Raw genomic sequence first — 19,771 nt, 5'->3', positions numbered from 1 at the left:
CAGAGGAAATCTGGAAAGAAGCTTTTAGAGAAACTGCTCTGTGGTGTGTGTCTTCCACTCACAGAATTACATCTGTATTTCGAGGATCTCTTTGCTAGCCTTATTTCTGTGGAATCTGAGAACAGATATTTGGGATCCCTTTGAAGACTGTAGGGGCAAAGGAAATAACCTCCGATAACAAAGAGAAAGATTTCTGAGAAACTTCTTTGTGTTCTGTGAAATCATCTCACAGAGTTACAGCTTTCCCCTCAAGAAGCCTTTCGCTAAGACAGTTCTTGTGGAATTGGCAAAGTGATATTTGGAAGCCCATAGAGGGCTATGGTGAAAAAGGAAATATCCTCATATGAAATCTGGAAAGAAGCTTGCAGAAAAACTGCTCTGTGATGTGTGACTTCCACTCACAGAGTTACATCTGTATTTCGTGGATCTCTTTGCTAGCCTTATTTCTGTGGAATCTGAGAACAGATATTTCGGATCCCTTTGAAGTCTATAGGGCCAAAGGAAATATCCTCCGATAACAAAGAGAAAGAAGCTTTCTGAGAAACTTCTTTGTGTTCTGAGAAATCATCTCACAGAGTTACAGCTTTCCCCTCAAGAAGCCTTTCGCTAAGACAGTTCTTGTGGAATTGGCAAAGTGATATTTGGAAGTCCATGGAGGGCTACGGTGAAAAAGGAAATATCCTCAGAGGAAATCTGGAAAGAAGTTTTCTGAGAAATTGCTCTGTGATGTGTGACTTCTGCTCACAGAGTTACATCTGTATTTCGTGGATCTCTTTGCTAGCCTTATTTCTGTGGAATCTGAGAAGAGATATTTCGGATCCCTTTGAAGACAATAGGGCCAAAGGAAATATCCTCCGATAATAAAGAGAAAGAAGCTGTCTGAGAAGCTTCTTTGTGTTCTGTGAAATAATCTAACAGAGTTACAGCTTTCCCCTCAAGAAGCCTTTCGCTAAGACAGTTCTTATGGAATTGGCAAAGTGATATTTGGAAGCCCAAAGAGTGCTATGGTGAAAAAGGAAATAACCTCAGATGAAATCTGGAAAGAAGCTTTCTGAGAAACTGCTCTGCGATGTGTGACTTCCACTCACAGAGTTACATTTGTATTTCGTCGATCTCTTTGCTAGCCTTATTTCTGTGGAATCTGAGAACAGATATTTTGGATGCCTTTGAAGACTATAAGGCCAAAGGAAATATCCTCCGATAACAAAGAGAAAGAAGCTTTCTGGGAAACTTCGTTGTGTTCTGTGAAATCATCTCACAGAGTTACAGCTTTCCCCTCAAGAAGCCTTTCGCTAAGACAGTTCTTGTGGAATTGGCAAAGTGATATTTGGAAGCCCATAGACTGCTATGGTGAAAAAGGAAATATCCTCAGATGAAATCTGGAAAGAAGCTTTCTGAGAAACTGCTCTGTGATGTGTGTCTTCCACTCACAGAATTACATCTGTATTTCGTGGATCTCTTTGCTAGCCTTATTTCTGTGGAATCTGAGAACAGATATTTGGGATCCCTTTGAAGACTGTAGGGCCAAAGGAAATATCCTGCGATAACAAAGAGAAAGATTTCTGAGAAACTTCTTTGTGTTCTGTGAAATCATCTCACAGAGTTACAGCTTTCCCCTCAAGAAGCCTTTCGCTAAGACAGTTCTTGTGGAATTGGCAAAGTGATATTTGGAAGCCCATAGAGGTCTATGGTGAAAAAGGAATTATCCTCAGATGGAATCTGGAAAGAAGATTTCTGAGAAACTGCTCTGTGATGTGTGACTTCCACACACACAGTGTTACATCTGTATTTCTTGGATCCCTTCGCTAGCCTTATTTCTCTGGAATCTGAGAACAGATATTTCGGATCCCTTTGAAGACTATAGGGCAAAAGGAAATATCCTCCGATAACAAAGAGAAAGAAACTTTCTGAGAAACTTCTTTGTGTTCTGTGAAATCATCTCACAGAGTTACAGCTTTCCCCTCAAGAAGCCTTTCGCTAAGACAGTTCTTGTGGAACTGGCAAAGTGATATTTGGAAGCCCATAGAGGGCTATGGTGTAAAAGGAAATATCCTCAGAGGAAATCTGGAAAGAAGCTTTCTGAGAAACTGCTCTGTTATGTGTGTCTTCCACTCACAGTGTTACATCTGTATTTCGTGGATTTCTTTGCTAGCCCTATTTCTGTGGAATCTGAGAACAGATATTTCGGATCCCTTTGAAGACTATAGGGGCAAAGGAAATATCCTCCGATAACAAAGAGAAAGAAGCTTTCTGAGAAACTTCTTTGTGTTCTGTGAAATCGTCTCACAGAGTTACAGCTTTCCCCTCAAGAAGCCTTTCGCTAAGACAGTTCTTGTGGAATTGGCAAAGTGATATTCGGAAGCCCATAGAGGGCTATGGTGAAAAAGGAAATATCCTCAGATGAAATCTGGAAAGAAGCTTTGTGAGAAACTGCTCTGCGATGAGTGACTTCCACTCACAGATTTACATCTGTATTTCGTGGATCTCTTTGCTAGCCTTATTTCTGGGGAATCTGAGAACAGATATTACGGATCCCTTTGAAGACAATAGGGCCAAAGGAAATATCCTCCGATAACAAAGAATAAGAAGCTTTCTGAAAAACTTTTTTGTGTTCTGTGACATCCTCTCACAGAGTTGCAGCTTTTCGCTCAAGAAGCCTTTCGCTAAGACAGTTCTTGTGGAATAGGCAAAGTGATATTTGGAAGCCCGTAGAGGGCTATGGTGAAAAAGGAAATATCCTCAGATGAAATCTGGAAAGAAGCCTTCTGAGAAACTGCTCTGTGATGTGTGACTTCCACTCACAGAGTTACATCTGTATTTAGTGGATCTCTTTGCAAGCCTTATTTCTGTGGAATCTGAGAAGAGATATTTCGGATGCCTTAGAAGACAACAGGGGCAAAGGAAATATCCTTCGATAACAAAGAGAAAGAAGCTTTCTGAGAAACTTCTTTGTGCTCTGTGAAATCATCTCACAGAGTTACATCTTTCCCCTCAAGAAGCCTTTCGATAAGACAGTTCTTGTGCAATTGGCAAAGTGGTATTTGGAAGCCCATAGAGGGCTATGGTGAAAAAGGAAATATCCTCAGTGGAAATCTGGAAAGAAGCTTTCTGAGAAACTGCTCTGTGGTGTGTGTCTTCCACTCACAGAGTTACATCTGTATTTCGTGGATCTCTTTGCTAGCCTTATTTCTTTGGAATCTGAGAACAGATATTTCGGATCCCTTTGAAGACTATAGGGCCAAAGGAAATATCCTCCGATAACAAACAGAAAGAAGCTTTCTGAGAAACTTCTTTGTGTTCTGTGAAATCATCTCACAGAGTTACAGCTTTCCCCTCAAGAAGGCTTTGGCTAAGACAGTTCTTGTGGAATTGGCAAAGTGATATTTGGAAGCCCATAGAGGGCTATGTTGAAAAAGGAAATATCCTCAGAGGAAATCTTTAATGAAGCTTTCTGAGAAACTGCTCTCTGGTGTGTGTCTTCCACTCACAGAGTTACATTTGTATTTCGTGGATCTCAATGCTAGCCTTATTTCTGTGGAATCTGAGAACAGATATTTCGGATCCCTTTGAAGACAATAGGAGCAAAGGAAATATCCTCCGATAACAAAGAGAAAGAAGCTTTCTGAGAAACTTCTTTGTGTTCTGTGAAATCATCTCACAGAGTTACAGCTTTCCCCTCAAGAAGTCTATCGCTAAGACAGTTCTTGTGGAATTCGCAAAGTGATATTTGGAAGCCCATAGATGGCTATGGTGAAAAAGGAAATATCCTCAAATGAAATCTGGAAAGAAGTTTTCTGAGAAACTGATCTGTGATGTGTGACTTCCACTCACAGAGTTACATCTGTATTTCGTGGATCTCTTTGCTAGCCTTATTTCTGTGGAATCTGAGAAGAGATATTTCGGATCCCTTTGAAGACTATAGGGCCAAAGGAAATATCCTCGGATAACAAAGAGAAAGAAGCTTTCTGAGAAACTTCTTTGTGTTCTGTGAAATCATCTCACGGACTTACAGCTTTCCCATCCAGAAGCCTTTCGCTAAGACAGTTCTTGTGGAATTGGCAAAGTGATATTTGGAAGCCCATAGAGGGCTATGGTGAAAAAGGAATTATCCTCAGATGGAATCTGGAAAGAAGATTTCTGAGAAACTGCTCTGTGATGTGTTACTTCCACTCACAGACTTACATCTGTATTTCTTGGATCTCTTCGCTAGCCTTATTTCTCTGGAATCTGAGAACAGATATTTCGGATCCCTTTGAAGACTATAGGGGCAAAGGAAATATCCTCCGATAACAAAGCGAAAGAAGCTTTCTGAGAAACTTCTTTGTGTTCTGTGAAATCATCTCAAAGAGTGACAGCTTTCCCCTCAAGAAGCCTTTCGCTAAGACAGTTCTTGTGGAACTGGCAAAGTGATATTTGGAAGCCCATAGAGGGCTAAGGTGAAAAAGGAAATATCGTCAGAGGAAATCTGGAAAGAAGCTTTCTGAGAAACTGCTCTGTTATGTGTGTCTTCCACTCACAGTGTTACATCTGTATTTCGTGGATTTCTTTGCTAGCCCTATTTCTGTGGAATCTGAGAACAGATATTTCGGATCCCTTTGAAGACTATAGGGACAAAGGAAATATCCTCCGATAACAAAGAGAAAGAAGCTTTCTGAGAAACTTCTTTGTGTTCTGTGAAATCATCTCACAGAGTTACAGCTTTCCCCTCAAGAAGCCCTTCGCTAAGACAGTTCTTGTGGAATTGGCAAAGTGATATTTGGAAGCCCATAGAGGGCTGAGGTGAAAAAGGAAATATCCTCAGAGGAAATCTGGAAAGAAGCTTTCTGAGAAACTAGTCTGTGATGTGTGACTTCCACTCACAGAGTTACATCTGTATTTCGTGGATCTCTTTGCAAGCCTTATTTCTGTGGAATCTGAGAAGAGATATTTCGGATCCCTTAGAAGACAATAGGGGCAAAGGAAATGTCCTCCGATAACAAAGAGAAAGAAGCTTTCTGAGAAACTTCTTTGTGCTCTAAGAAATCATCTCACAGAGTTACATCTTTCCCCTCAAGAAGCCTTTCGATAAGATAGTTCTTGTGGAATTGGCAAAGTGATATTTGGAAGCCCGTAGAGGGCTATGGTGAAAAACGAAATATCCTCAGTGGAAATCTGGAAAGCAGCTTTCTGAGAAACTGCTCTGTTTTGTGTGTCTTCCACTCACAGAGTTACATCTGTATTTCGTGTACCTCTTTGCTAGCCTTATTTCTGTTGAATCTGAGAACAGATATTTCGGATCCCTTTGAAGACTATAGGGCCAAAGGAAATATCCTCCGATAACAAAGAGAAAGAAGCTTTCTGAGAAACTTCTTTGTGTTCTGTGAAATCATCTCACAGAGTTACAGCTTTCCCCTCAAGAAGTCTTTCGCTAAGACAGTTCTTGTGGAATTTGCAAAGTGATATTTGGAAGCCCTTAGAGGGCTATGGTGAAAAAGGAAATATCCTCAGAGGAAATCTGGAAAGAAGCTTTCTGAGAAACTGCTCTGTGGTGTGTGTCTTCCACTCACAGAGTTACATTTGTATTTCGTGGATCTCTTTGCTAGCCTTATTTCTGTGGAATCTGAGAACAGATATTTCGGATCCCTTTGAAGACAATAGGGGCAAAGGAAATATCCTCCGATAACAAAGAGAAAGAAGCTTTCTGAGAAACTTCTTTGTGTTCTGTGAAATCATCTCACAGAGTTACAGCTTTCCCCTCCAGAAGCCTTTCGCTAAGACAGTTCTTGTGGAATTGGCAAAGTGATATTTGGAAGCCCATAGAGGGCTATGGTGAAAAAGGAAATATCCTCAGATGAAATCTGGAAAGAAGCTTTCTGAGAAACTGCTCTGTGATGTGTGACTTCCACTCACAGAGTTACATCTGTATTTTTGGATCTCTTTGCTAGCCTTATTTCTGTGGAATCTGAGAACAGATATTTCGGATCCCTTTGAAGACTATAGGGCCAAAGGAAATATCCTCCGATAACAAAGAGAAAGAAGCTTTCTGAGAAATTTCTTTGTGTTCTGTGAAATCATCTCACAGAGTTACAGCTTTCCCCTCAAGAAGATTTTCGCTAAGACAGTTCTTGTGGAATTGGCAATGTGATATTTGGAAGCCCATTGAGTGCTGTGGTGAAAAAGGAAATATCCTCAGATGAAATCTGGAAAGATGCTTTCTGAGAAACTGCTCTCTGATGTGTGACTTCCACTCACAGAGTTACATCTGTATTTGGTGGATCAGTTTGCCAGCCTTATTTCTGTGGAATCTGAGAACAGATATTTCGGATCCCTTTGAAGACTATAGGGCCAAAGGAAATATCCTCCGATAACAAAGAGAAAGAAGCTTTCTGAGAAACTTCTTTGTGTTCTGTGAAATCATCTCACAGAGTTACAGCTTTCCCCTCAAGAAGCCTTTCGCTAAGACAGTTCTTGTGGAATTGGCAAAGTGATATTTGGAAGCCCATAGATGGCTATGGTGAAAAAGGAAATATCCTCAGATGAAATCTGGAAAGAAGCTTTCTGAGAAACTGCTCTGTGATGTGTGACTTCCACTCACAGAGTTACATCTGTATTTGGTGGATCTCTTTTCTAGCCTTATTTCTGTGGAATCTGAGAACAGATATTTCGGATCCCTTTGAAGACTGTAGGGCCAAAGGAAATATCCTCCGATAACAAAGAGAAAGAAGCTTTCTGAGAAATTTCTTTGTGTTCTGTGAAATCATCTCACAGAGTTACAGCTTTCCCCTCAAGAAGACTTTCGCTAAGGCAGTTCTTGTGGAATTGGCAGTGTGATATTTGGAAGCCCATTGAGGGCTGTGGTGAAAAAGGAAATATCCTCAGATGAAATCTGGAAAGATGCTTTCTGAGAAACTGCTCTCTGATGTGTGACTTCCACTCACAGAGTTACATCTGTATTTGGTGGATCTCTTTGCTAGCCTTATTTCTGTGGAATCTGAGAACAGATATTTCGGATACCTTTGAAGACTATAGGGCAAAAGGAAATATCCTCCGATAACAAAGAGAAAGAAGCTTTCTGAGAAACTTCTTTGTGTTCTGTGAAATCATCTCACAGAGTTACAGCTTTCCCCTCAAGAAGCCTTTCGCTAAGACAGTTCTTGCGGAATTCGCAAAGTGATATTTGGAAGCCCATAGAGGGCTATGGTGAAAAAGGAAATATCCTCAGATGAAATCTGGAAAGAACTTTTCTGAGAAACTGCTCTGTGATGTGTGACTTCCACGCACAGAGTTACATCTGTATTTCGTGGATCTCTTTGCTAGCCTTATTTCTGTGGAATCTGAGAACAGATATTTCGGATCCCTTTGAAGACAATAGGGCCAAAGGAAATATCCTCCGATAACAATGAGAAAGAAGCTTTTTGAGAAACTTCTTTGTGCTATGTGAAATCATCTCACAGAGTTACAGCTTTCCCCTCAAGAAGCCTTTCGCTAAGACAGTTCTTGTGGAATTGGCAAAGTGATATTTGGAAGCCCATTGAGGACTATGGTGAAAAAGGAAATATCCTCAGTGGAAATCTGGAAAGAAGCTTTCTGAGAAACTGCTCTGTGGTGTGTGTCTTCCACTCACAGAGTTACATCGGTATTTCGTGGATCTCTTTGCTAGCCTTATTTCTGTGGAATCTGAGAACAGATATTTCGGATCCCTTTGAAGACTATAGGGCCAAAGTAAATATCCTCTGATAGCAAAGAGAAAGAAGCTTTCTGAGAAACTTCTTTTTGTTCTGTGAAATCATCTCACAGAGTTACAGCTTTCCGCTCAAGAAGCCTTTCGCTAAGACGGTTCTTGTGGAATTGGCAAAGTGATATTTGGAAGCCCATAGAGGGCTATGGTGAAAAAGGAAATATCCTCAGATGAAATCTGGAAAGAAGTTTTCTGAGAAACTGCTATGTGATGTGTGACTTCCACTCACAGAGTTACATCTGTATTTCGTGGATCTCTTTGCTAGCCTTACTTCTGTGGAATCTGAGAACAGATATTTCGGATCCCTTTGAAGACAATAGGGCCAAAGGAAATATCTTCCGATAACAATGAGAAAGAAGCTTTTAGAGAAACTTCTTTGTGCTCTGTGAAATCATCTCACAGAGTTACAGCTTTCCCCTCAAGAAGCCTTTCGATAAGATACTTCTTGTGGAATTGGCAAACTGATATTTGGAAGCCCATAGAGGACTATGGTGAAAAAGGAAATATCCTCAGATGAAATCTGGAAAGATGCTTTCTGAGAAACTGCTATGCGATGTGTGACTTCCACTCACTGAGTTACATCTGTATTTCGTGGATCTCTTTGCTAGCCTTATTTCTGTGAAATCTGAGAACAGATATTTCGGATCCCTTTGTGACTATAGGGCCAAAGGAAATATCCTCCGATAACAAAGAGAAAGAAGCTTTCTGAGAAACTTCTCTGTGTTCTGTGAAATCATCTCACAGAGATACAGCTTTCCCCTCAAGAAGCCTTTCGCTAAGACAGTTATTGTGGAATTGGCAAAGTGATATTTGGAAGCCCATAGAGGGCTATGTTGAAAAACGAAATATCCTCTGATGAAATCTGGAAAGAAGCTTTCTGAGAAACGGCTCTATGATGTGTGATTTCCACTCACAGAGTTACATCTGTATTTCGTGGATCTCTTTGCTAGCCTTATTTCTGTGGAATCTGAGAACAGATATTTCGGATCCCTTTGAAGACTATAGGGCCAAAGGAAATATCCTCCGATAACTAAGAGAAAGAAGCTTTCTGAGAAACTTCTCTGTGTTCTGTGAAATCATCTCACAGAGATACAGCTTTCCCCTCAAGAAGCCTTTCGCTAAGACAGTTCTTGTGGAATTGGCAAAGTGATATTTGGAAGCCCATAGAGGGCTATGGTGAAAAAGGAAATATCATCAGAGGAAATCTGGAAAGAAGCTTTTAGAGAAACTGCTCTGTGGTGTGTGTCTTCCACTCACAGAATTACATCTGTATTTCGAGGATCTCTTTGCTAGCCTTATTTCTGTGGAATCTGAGAACAGATATTTGGGATCCCTTTGAAGACTGTAGGGGCAAAGGAAATAACCTCCGATAACAAAGAGAAAGATTTCTGAGAAACTTCTTTGTGTTCTGTGAAATCATCTCACAGAGTTACAGCTTTCCCCTCAAGAAGCCTTTCGCTAAGACAGTTCTTGTGGAATTGGCAAAGTGATATTTGGAAGCCCATAGAGGGCTATGGTGAAAAAGGAAATATCCTCATATGAAATCTGGAAAGAAGCTTGCAGAAAAACTGCTCTGTGATGTGTGACTTCCACTCACAGAGTTACATCTGTATTTCGTGGATCTCTTTGCTAGCCTTATTTCTGTGGAATCTGAGAACAGATATTTCGGATCCCTTTGAAGTCTATAGGGCCAAAGGAAATATCCTCCGATAACAAAGAGAAAGAAGCTTTCTGAGAAACTTCTTTGTGTTCTGAGAAATCATCTCACAGAGTTACAGCTTTCCCCTCAAGAAGCCTTTCGCTAAGACAGTTCTTGTGGAATTGGCAAAGTGATATTTGGAAGTCCATGGAGGGCTACGGTGAAAAAGGAAATATCCTCAGAGGAAATCTGGAAAGAAGTTTTCTGAGAAATTGCTCTGTGATGTGTGACTTCTGCTCACAGAGTTACATCTGTATTTCGTGGATCTCTTGGCTAGCCTTATTTCTGTGGAATCTGAGAAGAGATATTTCGGATCCCTTTGAAGACAATAGGGCCAAAGGAAATATCCTCCGATAATAAAGAGAAAGAAGCTGTCTGAGAAGCTTCTTTGTGTTCTGTGAAATCATCTAACAGAGTTACAGCTTTCCCCTCAAGAAGCCTTTCGCTAAGACAGTTCTTATGGAATTGGCAAAGTGATATTTGGAAGCCCAAAGAGTGCTATGGTGAAAAAGGAAATAACCTCAGATGAAATCTGGAAAGAAGCTTTCTGAGAAACTGCTCTGCGATGTGTGACTTCCACTCACAGAGTTACATTTGTATTTCGTCGATCTCTTTGCTAGCCTTATTTCTGTGGAATCTGAGAACAGATATTTTGGATGCCTTTGAAGACTATAAGGCCAAAGGAAATATCCTCCGATAACAAAGAGAAAGAAGCTTTCTGGGAAACTTCGTTGTGTTCTGTGAAATCATCTCACAGAGTTACAGCTTTCCCCTCAAGAAGCCTTTCGCTAAGACAGTTCTTGTGGAATTGGCAAAGTGATATTTGGAAGCCCATAGACTGCTATGGTGAAAAAGGAAATATCCTCAGATGAAATCTGGAAAGAAGCTTTCTGAGAAACTGCTCTGTGATGTGTGTCTTCCACTCACAGAATTACATCTGTATTTCGTGGATCTCTTTGCTAGCCTTATTTCTGTGGAATCTGAGAACAGATATTTGGGATCCCTTTGAAGACTGTAGGGCCAAAGGAAATATCCTCCGATAACAAAGAGAAAGATTTCTGAGAAACTTCTTTGTGTTCTGTGAAATCATCTCACAGAGTTACAGCTTTCCCCTCAAGAAGCCTTTCGCTAAGACAGTTCTTGTGGAATTGGCAAAGTGATATTTGGAAGCCCATAGAGGGCTATGGTGAAAAAGGAAATATCCTCATATTCAATCTGGAAAGAAGCTTGCAGAAAAACTGCTCTGTGATGTGTGACTTCCACTCACAGAGTTACATCTGTATTTCGTGGATCTCTTTGCTAGCCTTATTTCTGTGGAATCTGAGAACAGATATTTCGGATCCCTTTGAAGTCTATAGGGCCAAAGGAAATATCCTCCGATAACAAAGAGAAAGAAGCTTTCTGAGAAACTTCTTTGTGTTCTGAGAAATCATCTCACAGAGTTACAGCTTTCCCCTCAAGAAGCCTTTCGCTAAGACAGTTCTTGTGGAATTGGCAAAGTGATATTTGGAAGTCCATGGAGGGCTACGGTGAAAAAGGAATTATCCTCAGAGGAAATCTGGAAAGAAGCTTTCTGAGAAACTGCTCTGTGATGTGTGACTTCTGCTCACAGAGTTACATCTGTATTTCGTGGATCTCTTTGCTAGCCTTATTTCTGTGGAATCTGAGAAGAGATATTTCGGATCCCTTTGAAGACTATAGGGCCAAAGGAAATACCCTCCGATAATAAAGAGAAAGAAGCTTTCTGAGAAGCTTCTTTGTGTTCTGTGAAATCATCTAACAGAGTTACAGCTTTCCCCTCAAGAAGCCTTTCGCTAAGACAGTTCTTATGGAATTGGCAAAGTGATATTTGGAAGCCCAAAGTGGGCTATGGTGAAAAAGGAAATAACCTCAGATGAAATCTGGAAAGAAGCTTTCTGAGAAACTGCTCTGTGATGTGTGACTTCCACTCACAGAGTTACATTTGTATTTCGTCGATCTCTTTGATAGCCTTATTTCTGTGGAATCTGAGAACAGATATTTTGGATGCCTTTGAAGACTATAAGGCCAAAGGAAATATCCTCCGATAACAAAGAGAAAGAAGCTTTCTGAGAAACTTCTTTGTGTTCTGTGAAATCATCTCACAGAGTTACAGCTTTCCCCTCAAGAAGCCTTTCGCTAAGACAGTTCTTGTGGAATTGGCAAAGTGATATATGGAAGCCCATAGAGGGCTATGGTGAAAAAGGAAATATCCTCAGATGAAATCTGGAAAGAAGCTTTCTGAGAAACGTCTCTGTGGTGTGTGTCTTCCACTCACAGAGTTACATCTGTATTTCGTGGATCTCTTTCCTAGCCTTATTTCTCTGGAATCTGAGAACAGATATTTCGGATCCCTTTGAAGACTATAGGGGCAAAGGAAATATCCTCCGATAACAAAGAGAAAGAAGCTTTCTGAGAAACTTCTTTGTGTTCTGTGAAATCATCTCACAGAGTTACAGCTTTCACCTCAAGAAGCCTTTCGCTAAGACAGTTCTTGTGGAATTGGCAAAGTGATATTTGGAAGCCCATAGAGGGCTATGGTGAAAAAGGAAATATCCTCAGAGGAAATCTGGAAAGAAGCTTTCAGAGAAACTGCTCTGTGGTGTGTGTCTTCCACTCACAGAGTTACATCTGTATTTCGTGGATCTCTTTGCTAGCCTTATTTCTGTGGAATCTGAGAACAGATATTTGGGATCCCTTTGAAGACTATAGGGGCAAAGGAAATATCCTCCGATAACAAAGAGAAAGAAGATTTCTGAGAAACTTCTTTGTGTTCTGTGAAATCATCTCACAGAGTTACAGCTTTCCCCTCAAGAAGCCTTTCGCTAAGACAGTTCTTGAGGAATTGGCAAAGGGATATTTGGAAGCCCATAGAGGGCTATGGTGAAAAAGGAAATATCCTCAGATGAAATCTGGAAAGAAGATTTCTGAGAAACTGCTCTGTGATGTGTGACTTCCACTCACAGAGTTACATCTGTGTTTCGTGGATCTCTTTGCTAGCCTTATTTCTGTGGAATCTGAGAAGAGATATTTCGGATCCCTTTGAAGACTATAGGGCCAAAGGAAATATCCTCCGATAACAAAGAGAAAGAAGCTTTCTGAGAATCTACTTTGTGTTCTGTGAAATCATCTCACAGAGTTACAGGTTTTCCCTCAAGAAGCCTTTCGCTAAGACAGTTTTTGTGGAATTGGCAAAGTGATATTTGGAAGCCCACAGAGGGCTGTGGTGAAAAAGGAAATATCCTCAGAGGAAATCTGGAAAGAAGCTTTCTGAGAAACTGCTCTGAGGTGTGTGACCTCCACTGACAGAGTTACATCTGTATTTCGTGGATCTCTTTGCTAGCCTTATTTCTGTGGAATCTGAGAACAGATATTTCGGATACCTTTGAAGAATATAAGGCCAAAGGATATATCCTCCGATAACAAAGAGAAAGAAGCTTTCTTAGAAACTTCTTTGTGTTCTGTGAAATCACCTCACAGAGTTACAGCTTTCCCCTCAAGAAGCCTTTCGCTAAGACAATTCTTGTGAAATTGGCAAAGTGATTTTAGGAAGCCCATAGAGGGCTATGGTGAAAAAGGAAATATCCTCAGATGAAATCTGGAAAGAAGCTTTCTGAGAAATTGCTTAGTGTTCTGTTAATTCATCTCACAGATTTACATCTGTATTTCGTGGATCTCCTTGCTAGCCTTATTTCTGTGGAATCTGAGAACAGATATTTCGGATCCCTTTGAAGACTATAGGGCCAAAGGAAATATCCTCCGATATCAAAGAGAAAGAAGCTTTTTGAGAAACTTCTTTGTGTTCTGTGAAATCATCTCTCAGAGTTACAGCTTTCCCCTCAAGAAGCCTTTCGCTAAGACAGTTCTTATGGAATTGGCAAAGTGATATTTGGAAGCCCAAAGAGGGCTATGGTGAAAAAGGAAATAACCTCAAATGAAATCTGGAAAGAAGCTTTCTGAGAAACTGCTCTGTGATGTGTGACTTCCACTCACAGAGTTACATTTGTATTTCGTCGATCTCTTTGCTAGCCTTATTTCTGTGGAATCTGAGAACAGATATTTTGGATGCCTTTGAAGACTATAAGGCCAAAGGAAATATCCTCCGATAACAAAGAGAAAGAAGCTTTCTGAGAAACTTCTTTGTGTTCTGTGAAATCATCTCACAGAGTTACAGCTTTCCCCTCAAGAAGCCTTTCGCTAAGACAGTTCTTGTGGAATTGGCAAAGTGATATTTGGAAGCCCATAGAGGGCTATGGTGAAAAAGGAAATATCCTCAGATGAAATCTGGAAAGAAGCTTTCTGAGAAACGTCTCTGTGGTTTGTGTCTTCCACTCACAGAGTTACATCTGTATTTCGTGGATCTCTTTGCTAGCCTTATTTCTCTGGAATCTGAGAACAGATATTTCGGATCCCTTTGAAGACTATAGGGGCAAAGGAAATATCCTCCGATAACAAAGAGAAAGAAGCTTTCTGAGAAACTTCTTTGTGTTCTGTGAAATCATCTCACAGAGTTACAGCTTTCACCTCAAGAAGCCGTTCGCTAAGACAGTTCTTGTGGAATTGGCAAAGTGATATTTGGAAGCCCATAGAGGGCTATGGTGAAAAAGGAAATATCCTCAGAGGAAATCTGGAAAGAAGCTTTCAGAGAAACTGCTCTGTGGTGTGTGTCTTCCACTCACAGAGTTACATCTGTATTTCGTGGATCTCTTTGCAAGCCTTATTTCTGTTGAATCTGAGAAGAGATATTTGGGATCCCTTTGAAGACTATAGGGGCAAAGGAAATATCCTCCGATAACAAAGAGAAAGAAGATTTCTGAGAAACTTCTTTGTGTTCTGTGAAATCATCTCACAGAGTTACAGCTTTCCCCTCAAGAAGCCTTTCGCTAAGACAGTTCTTGAGGAATTGGCAAAGTGATATTTGGAAGCCCATAGAGGGCTATGGTGAAAATGGAAATATCCTCAGATGAAATCTGGAAAGAAGATTTCTGAGAAACTGCTCTGTGATGTGTGACTTCCACTCACAGAGTTACACCTGTATTTCGTGGATCTCTTTGCTAGCCTTATTTCTGTGGAATCTGAGAACAGATATTTCGGATCCCTTTGAAGACTATAGGGCCAAAGAAAATATCCTCTGATAACAAAGAGAAAGAAGATTTCTGAGAAACTTCTTTGTGTTCTGAGAAATCAGCTCACAGAGTTACAGCTTTCCCCTCAAGAAGCCTTTCGCTAAGACAGTTCTTGTGGAATTGGCAAAGTGATATTTGGAAGTCCATGGAGGGCTACGGTGAAAAAGGAAATATCCTCAGAGGAAATCTGGAAAGAAGCTTTCTGAGAAACTGCTCTGTGATGTGTGACTTCCACTCACAGAGTTACATCTGTGTTTCGTGGATCTCTTTGCTAGCCTTATTTCTGTGGAATCTGAGAAGAGATATTTCGGATCCCTTTGAAGACTATAGGGCCAAAGGAAATATCCTCCGATAACAAAGAGAAAGAAGCTTTCTGAGAAACTACTTTGTGTTCTGTGAAATCATCTCACAGAGTTACAGGTTTTCCCTCAAGAAGCCTTTCGCTAAGACAGTTTTTGTGGAATTGGCAAAGTGATATTTGGAAGCCCACAGAGGGCTGTGGTGAAAAAGGAAATATACTCAGAGGAAATCTGGAAAGAAGCTTTCTGAGAAACTGCTCTGAGGTGTGTGACCTCCACTGACAGAGTTACATCTGTATTTCGTGGATCTCTTTGCTAGCCTTATTTCTGTGGAATCTGAGAACAGATATTTCGGATACCTTTGAAGAATATAAGGCCAAAGGATATATCCTCCGATAACAAAGAGAAAGAAGCTTTCTTAGAAACTTCTTTGTGTTCTGTGAAATCACCTCACAGAGTTACAGCTTTCCCCTCAAGAAGCCTTTCGCTAAGACAATTCTTGTGGAATTGGCAAAGTGATATTAGGAAGCCCATAGAGGGCTATGGTGAAAAAGGAAATATCCTCAGATGAAATCTGGAAAGAAGCTTTCTGAGAAATTGCTTAGTGTTCTGTTAATTCATCTCACAGAGTTACATCTGTATTTCGTGGATCTCCTTGCTAGCCTTATTTCTGTGGAATCTGAGAACAGATATTTCGGATCCCTTTGAAGACTATAGGGCCAAAGGAAATATCCTCCGATATCAAAGAGAAAGAAGCTTTTTGAGAAACTTCTTTGTATTCTGTGAAATCATCTCACAGAGTTACAGCTTTCCCCTCAAGAAGCCTTTCGCTAAGACAGTTCTTGTGGAATTGGCAAAGTGATATTTGGAAGCCCATAGAGGGCTATGGTGAAAAAGGAAATAGCCTCAGATGAAATCTGGAAAGAAGCTTTCTGAGAAACGTCTCTGTGGTGTGTGACTTCCACTCACAGAGTTACATCTGTATTTCGTGGATCTCTATGCTAGCCTTATTTCTGTGGAATCTGAGAACAGATATTTCGGATCCCTTTGAAGACTATGGGGGCAAAGGAAATATCCTCCGATAACAATGAGAAAGAAGCTTTCTGAGAAACTTCTTTGTGTTCTGTGAAATCATCTCACAGAGTTACAGCTTTCCCGTCAAGAAGCCTTTCGCTAAGACAGTTCTTGTGGAATTGGCAACGTGATATTTGGATGCCCATAGAGGGCTATGGTGAAAAAGGAAATATCCTCAGATGAAATCTGGAAAGAAGCTTTCTGAGAAACTGCTCTGTAGTGTGTGACTTCCACTCACAGAGTTACATCTGTATTTCGTCGATCTCTTTGCTAGCCTTTTTTCTGTGGAATGTGAGAAGAGATATTTCGGATCCCTTTGAAGACTATAGGGCCAAAGGAAATATCCTCCAATAAAAAAGAGAAAGAAGCTTTCTGAGAAGCTTCTTTGTGTTCTCTGAAATCATCTAACAGAGCTACAGCTTTCCCCTCAAGAAGCCTTTCGCTAAGACAGTTCTTATGGAATTGGCAAAGTGATATTTGGAAGCCCATAAAGGGCTATGGTGAAAAAGGAAATAACCTCAGATGAAATCTGGAAAGAAGCTTTCTGAGAACCTGCTCTGTGATGTGTGACTTCCACTCACAGAGTTACATCTGTATTTCGTGGATCTCTTTGCTAGCCTTATTTCTGTGGAATCTGAGAACAGATATTTCGGATCCCTTTGTGACTATAGGGCCAAAGGAAATATCCTCCGATAACAAAGAGAAAGAAGCTTTCTGAGAAACTTCTTTGTGTTCTGTGACATCCTCTCACAGAGTTACAGCTTTCCCCTCAAGAAGCCTTTCGCTAAGACAGTTCTTGTGGAATTGGCAAAGTGATATTTGGAAGCCCATAGAGGGCTATGGTGAAAAAGGAAATATCCTCAGTGGAAATCTGGAAAGAAGCTTTCTGAGAAACTGCTCTGTGGTGTGTGTCTTCCACTCACAGAGTTACATCGGTATTTCGTGGATCTCTTTGCTAGCCTTATTTCTGTGGAATCTGCGAACAGATATTTCGGATCCCTTTGAAGACTATAGGTCCAAAGGAAATATCCTCCGATAACAAAGAGAAAGAAGCTTTCTGAGAAACTTCTTTGTGTTCTGTGAAATCATCTCACAGAGTTACAGGTTTCCCCTCAAGAAGCCTTTCGCTAAGACAGTTCTTGTGGAATTGGCTAAGTGATATTTGGAAGCCCATAGAGGGCTATGGTGAAAAAGGAAATATCCTCAGATGAAATCTGGAAAGAAGCTTTGTGAGAAACTGCTCTGCGATGTGTGAATTCCACTCACAGAGTTACATCTGTATTTCGTGGATCTCTTTGCTAGCCTTATTTCTGTGGAATCCGAGAACAGATATTTCGGATCCCTTTGAAGACAATAGGGCCAAAGGAAATATCCTGCGACAACAAAGAGAAAGAAGCTTTCTGAAAAACTTCTTTGTGTTCTGTGACATACTCTCACAGAGTTACAGCTTTCCGCTCAAGAAGCCTTTCGCTAAGACAGTTCTTGTGGAATTGGCAAAGTGATATTTGGAAGCCCATAGAGGGCTATGGTGAAAAAGGAAATATCCTCAGAGGAAATCTGGAAAGAAGCTTTCTGAGAAACTGCTCTGTGATGTGTGACTTCCACTCACAGAGTTACATCTGTATTTCGTGGATCTCTTTGCAAGCCTTATTTCTGTGGAATCTGAGAAGAGATATTTCGGATCCCTTAGAAGACAATAGGGGCAAAGGAAATGTCCTCCGATAACAAAGAGAAAGAAGCTTTCTGAGAAACTTCTTTGTGCTCTGTGAAATCATCTCACAGAGTTACATCTTTCCCCTCAAGAAGCCTTTCGATAAGACAGTTCTTGTGGAATTGGCAAAGTGATATTTGGAAGCCCATAGAGGGCTATGGTGAAAAAGGAAATATCCTCAGAGGAAATCTGGAAAGAAGCTTTCTGAGAAACTGCTCTGTGGTGTGTGTCTTCCACTCACAGAGTTACATTTGTATTTCGTGGATCTCTTTGCTAGCCTTATTTCTGTGGAATCTGAGAACAGATATTTCGGATCCCTTTGAAGACTATAGGGCCAAAGGAAATATCCTCCGATAACAAAGAGAAAGAAGGTTTCTGAGAAACTTCTTTGTGTTCTGTGAAATCATCTCACAGAGTTACAGCTTTCCCCTCAAGAAGCCTTTCGCTAAGACAGTTCTTGTGGAATTGGCAAAGTGATATTTGGAAGCCCATAGAGGGCTATGGTGAAAAAGGAAATATCCTCAGATGAAATCTGGAAAGAAGCTTTCTGAGAAACTGCTCTGTGATGTGTGACTTCCACTCACAGAGTTACATCTGTATTTGGTGGATCTCTTTTCTAGCCTTATTTCTGTGGAATCTGAGAACAGATATTTCGGATCACTTTGAAGACTATAGGGCCAAAGGAAATATCCTCCGATAACAAAGAGAAAGAAGCTTTCTGAGAAATTTCTTTGTGTTCTGTGAAATCATCTCACAGAGTTACAGCTTTCCCCTCAAGAAGACTTTCGCTAAGGCAGTTCTTGTGGAATTGGCAGTGTGATATTTGGAAGCCCATTGAGGGCTGTGGTGAAAAAGGAAATATCCTCAGATGAAATCTGGAAAGATGCTTTCTGAGAACCTGCTCTCTGATGTGTGACTTCCACTCACAGAGTTACATCTGTATTTGGTGGATCTCTTTGCTAGCCTTATTTCTGTGGAATCTGAGAACAGATATTTCGGATACCTTTGAAGACTATAGGGCAAAAGGAAATATCCTCCGATAACAAAGAGAAAGAAGCTTTCTGAGAAACTTCTTTGTGTTCTGTGAAATCATCTCACAGAGTTACAGCTTTCCCCTCAAGAAGCCTTTCGCTAAGACAGTTCTTGTCGAATTCGCAAAGTGATATTTGGAAGCCCATAGAGGGCTATGGTGAAAAAGGAAATATCCTCAGATGAAATCTGGAAAGAACTTTTCTGAGAAACTGCTCTGTGATGTGTGACTTCCACGCACAGAGTTACATCTGTATTTCGTGGATCTCTTTGCTAGCCTTATTTCTGTGGAATCTGAGAACAGAGATTTCGGATCCCTTTGAAGACAATAAGGCCAAAGCAAATATCCTCCGATAACAATGAGAAAGAAGCTTTTTGAGAAACTTCTTTGTGCTATGTGAAATCATCTCACAGAGTTACAGCTTTCACTCAAGAAGCCTTTCGCTAAGACAGTTCTTGTGGAATTGGCAAAGTGATATTTGGAAGCCCATAGAGGGCTATGGTGAAAAAGGAAATATCCTCAGTGGAAATCTGGAAAGAAGCTTTCTGAGAAACTGCTCTGTGGTGTGTGTCTTCCACTCACAGAGTTACATCGGTATTTCGTGGATCTCTTTGCTAGCCTTATTTCTGTGGAATCTGAGAACAGATATTTCGGATCCCTTTGAAGACAATAGGGCCAAAGTAAATATACTCTGATAGCAAAGAGAAAGAAGCTTTCTGAGAAACTTCTTTTTGTTCTGTGAAATCATCTCACAGAGTTACAGCTTTCCGCTCAAGAAGCCTGTCGCTAAGACGTTTCTTGTGGAATTGGCAAAGTGATATTTGGAAGCCCATAGAGGGCTATGGTGAAAAAGGAAATATCCTCAGATGAAATCTGGAAAGAAGTTTTCTGAGAAACTGCTATGTGATGTGTGACTTCCACTCACAGAGTTACATCTGTATTTCGTGGATCTCTTTGCTAGCCTTACTTCTGTGGAATCTGAGAACAGATATTTCGGATCCCTTTGAAGACAATAGGGCCAAAGGAAATATCTTCCGATAACAATGAGAAAGAAGCTTTTAGAGAAACTTCTTTGTGCTCTGTGAAATCATCTCACA

This window comes from Macaca mulatta, chromosome 17 (genome assembly GCF_049350105.2).
Source record: "Macaca mulatta isolate MMU2019108-1 chromosome 17, T2T-MMU8v2.0, whole genome shotgun sequence".
NCBI classification, from domain to species: domain Eukaryota; kingdom Metazoa; phylum Chordata; class Mammalia; order Primates; family Cercopithecidae; genus Macaca; species Macaca mulatta.
Note: the sequence above shows the minus strand (reverse complement) of the source record.